The sequence below is a fragment of the Carica papaya genome, chromosome 3 (genome assembly GCF_054855325.1).
Source record: "Carica papaya isolate Zhongbai chromosome 3, ASM5485532v1, whole genome shotgun sequence".
NCBI classification, from domain to species: Eukaryota; Viridiplantae; Streptophyta; class Magnoliopsida; order Brassicales; family Caricaceae; genus Carica; species Carica papaya.
Genome location: NC_142311.1, coordinates 9554508 through 9558739, shown reverse-complemented (window position 1 = coordinate 9558739; position 4232 = coordinate 9554508). Strand labels below are relative to the sequence as shown.

The window sequence follows — 4232 nt, the reverse complement described above, 5'->3', positions numbered from 1 at the left end:
GCGGGCGATCTGTGTGCTCCACAATCGAATGACACAAGATTGATCTCGCGTGCTTGGACGACTTAGATTTGTTTTCCCTTTAAACACGATCGGACGATCGAGATCAAATCGTAATGAACAATCTAGATTCATTTTTTCCTTAAACGCGATTGGACGATCAAGATTAAATCACGATGAACAGTCTAGATTTACTTTCTCCTTATACGCGATCTAACGGTCGAGATCAAACACGATGAACGGTCTAAAATAACGCGAGATGAATATAAATATTTCGCATTACACTGAATCCGAACTCTAGCCGCCATCCTCCTGCCAAAGAAGAAGAACCAGTCGCTGGAGAAGGGAGCCGACCACCGACCGCCGCTGCACCGGAACCACCAATTCATATGGTAGTTATATGGTACATGCAAATTTGTATTATTTAATAAATAAATAAATTGAATAATTGAGTTAAAAAATAAAATGTTAAGGATTTAACCATAACGATTGATAATATATTATTTGTTTATATAAAAAAGTGCAAGATTAATGACCAATTCTGTAATTAAACACTCATATGTGATTTATTGCTTAAATATAGTCAAATTGCTTAAACATGGAAATTGCTATAATTTGCTGTTAATTACACAATTGATTAACAGAGTACTGAGAAGAAAATATATTTTCATGGGCTCCGCCAGGAGAATTTTAACGGATTCGTTTTGTACGGTAGCCACTTTCTCCAGTGAAGAAAATGGCGGAAACCAACGAAAGCCACTACTAGCTGGTTCCATGTTCTTCACCATATTGATTCTAAGTCGTTCTATCTTTCACACTCTCCCTTCCCTCCTCAAGAAGTATGGCGGATTCCCTCACGTGTTCAAGTGTTGAGGTTTTTGTTATATTAGGTTGCTGTTTTGGAATTTTCTTATATCAGATTCATGTTTCCTTAACGGAATTTGAGTGGAGAAAGCTTGCGTTTGTGTTGTGTGAGCAACATGATACAGTTTTCGATCATGAGATGCTGGTATTTTGTTCGAGGAAATGCCGGAGAGGAATGCTGTCTCCTGGAATGATGATGATAAATAGGCACGTGCAAGAGAGTCTAAGTTTTTTCACGAGACGGTGCCAGAGGACATGGAGCATAACAAGAGTGTGATTGTGGATTTTCTGCCGGCCTGCACTTATTGAGAGCGATGGGGGAAAGTGAATTGAAAAAGTGAAACGTAGACGAAGAAAAGAAACGTATTGGCTCCACATAGTGCCGAGATCTACGATAGGTGGCTTGAAATGGAGCCAAATTACGGCGGGAGGTATGGTTTCTCGTATCATATATAAGGTAGTCTTAGTCTAGTGCACTACAAATTATTATATGTCGTTAATTACTATGATTAGTATCTTGAAATTTTAGTATTGGAAGAAATGTGTATAATTCCGCATTGTAACACTACTAAATGCTACCTAAATAGTCGCATTAGGGGAACAAAGAGAATTCTAGTTGCATTAGGAGATATCGGAGAGACTAAAATGGTCAATAGAACATCTGGGTGTTGTTTCATAGACTTTGAGTCAGTGTAGTTGAACTTACTGAGATATGAAGGCATATGAATATACATATTTTAAACTTAATTTTTCGTTATGGTCGTGCACGGGAGTAAACCTACCTTCTTAAAATACATTTTTTGCATGGATAGATCTAGCATTTATGAATTCTTCTTCAGGATCATTTTCGGATATATATAAATCTATATATATATACAGACAGACAGAGAGAGAGAGAGAGAGAGAGAGAGCTGAAATGAAATTCAATTTGGGACGAGTGAAGACGGGGTACTTGCCACAATCTGTCATGGCCTACCAAGCATTCATGGTTGATCTATTCAGACAATCATATATATTGTGGCCCATCAGTTTAAATGGAACTGTTGGCGTATGATCATCTCTATTCAAGGGAAATTCAATTGATCGGTGGACATGGCAGCATTTATCTTGGTATTCATTTTAGTTTATCTGCTAATTTAAAAATGGACTTGCTATTTACACTAAGCTATAGCTCTATATCATTTCCACTTAAATACTGATTATGGTTACTGCTAGGAAGACTGTAAAATATATTGTAGAATTGATATAACATGTTTGGTTTTGGAATTCAAACTTTTTGATTCACATACAATGGATAGGAGGGTAATCAAGAACTCTTGAATTACATTAACCAAGGAACTTGAATAACATTTGTGTTTTGCACTTCGATGACTTTGTTTTGCTTGCCTCGCCACAAAGTGTAGGTCACCAAGACTTTTGGTGGAGAAAGAAAACAAATTTACCCTTCTATCTTCTGCTGCTGCAGGATCCGTGACTGGCCCCTGCACCAGCTCTCACACCAATGCATATTCCAATACTACTGCCAAATTCTCAGCCTCCACCAGTTCCATGGCCACCCCCAAGAACTCCACCAGCTCCAGCTTCCCCTCCTAGACCCCTACCAACACCACCTCCACCCCATTGGCCAGATCCTCATTCAGCACCACCTCTATCATTGCCTCCACCTCTACGATCACCACCTCCTCCAGCACCATCTCTAAGACCACCACCTACACCACCCAGCAGCTCCAAACCCCACTCCTAACCTGAACCACCCCCAAGTCCTCCACCACCACCTCCTCTTTCCCCAGCATCACCTTCAAGACCACGGCCTACATCACCACCAGCTCCAAAGCCCCCTCCTTGACCTGAACGGCCCCCAAGTCCTCCACCACCATCACCACTTCCTCCAGCACCTCCTCCATGACCACCACCTACTCTAATTGCCAACACGAAACCCACCACCATGACCAGAATCACCACCAACACTCCACCATCACCACCACCTCCAGCACTGCCACGACCTAATCCTCTTCCTCCTCCAATGCCTCCATCTCTGTCACCACAAAAGTGAGGCCAACGACCACCAAACATCCATGTTCCGTGTGACCTCATCGACATTCATCATCATCAAAATCTCTTCATAGCCAAAGAAAAGCTCTCGATCACTTAGCTTGCTATTGTTTGTTCAAAAACTGTGCTTTGTTGCCACTAGTCCCCTCACTACTATACTAAACAGTCATTAGCGGGTAATGTTCAAGTGAATGTATGAACCTTGGGCCACTGGTGGGAACATTTATTGACTTTGAAAATCCAAAGAAGGCTTGCAAAATCACTTGCCTGCATGGTGGGCGTGTTGTGTGTCTTTAAGCCTTATCATATCGTTATAGCTTAAATGGTTGACAAACTCTTTGTCAAATGCTACAGGATTTTTTTGGGTTCGAAATACTGGAGGATTTGAGGAACCTCATCCATACCTAAGTTGGCTGAGAAAATGATCAAAGAAGCAATCACCATGTAGACAATCTCAAAAAAAAAAAAAGAACAACATATATGTTAGGAATCACATAATCACTCAAGAGAATAGTCAGCAGAATATTCTTAAAAGGACAAGTCATCATTGTGGTGCAGAATGCAAGTAATATAAACAGTCAATGATTAACAAACAATTGTAACTAATTTCATTATGTATTAGCTGTATTTGCATACACTTGTAATACATTTATTAATCCTTTCTATCTATGTAATAAAATAAATCTCATCTCATAAAAAATGAGTTAAGATTTTTGCACATCACAAATTTGTTAAAATATTAGAAAACTTTTCTTGGTATCAGAGCATCAATGGCTGAAGGTAGTAGTAATTCAACAACTTCTGGCAGCAAAACAAATAAAGGAAAAACTCAAAGCAAGCAACACAACAACAACAATCAAACTTTGCATTCAACAGGAAATCAAATGGGTTCATACTCAATGGTTAACTTGAACCATGAGAACTATTTATTGTGGAAGAATATGGTATTACCCATTATCAAGGAAAATAAATTAGAAAGATTCATAACCGGAGCAAAGATCTGCCCGTCGAAGTTCACTGAAGAAACGGTGAATGAGCAAGTTCAAATCCTCTCAAACCCAGAGTTCGAAGAATGGTTTGCCCAAGGTCAAATGTTATTAGGATGGATCTAAAGTACTATTGAACCGATGGTGGCCTCTGAATTAATAGGGTATGAAACATCAAGAAATCTTTAGAATGCAATCAAAGAGTTATTTATCTTGAAATCTAGATCAAATATAATTTTTTATAAAAGAGAGTTTGTTAAGATGCAAAAAGGAAGAATGAAGATGGAGGAGTACCTTAAAGTAATGAAATCTCTAGCTGACAACCTGGCACTA

At 39.1% G+C, this 4232-nt stretch overlaps 1 long non-coding RNA gene across 1 annotated transcript; it reads left to right on the top strand.

The window, feature by feature from the left end:
• Nucleotides 1-602: 602 nt before the first annotated feature.
• LOC148266674 (uncharacterized) lies at nt 603-3631 on the top strand. Its single transcript, XR_015817725.1, has 2 exons — nt 603-1292; nt 3268-3631. It is a non-coding gene; the product is annotated as an uncharacterized LOC148266674 (long non-coding RNA).
• Nucleotides 3632-4232: the final 601 nt, after the last annotated feature.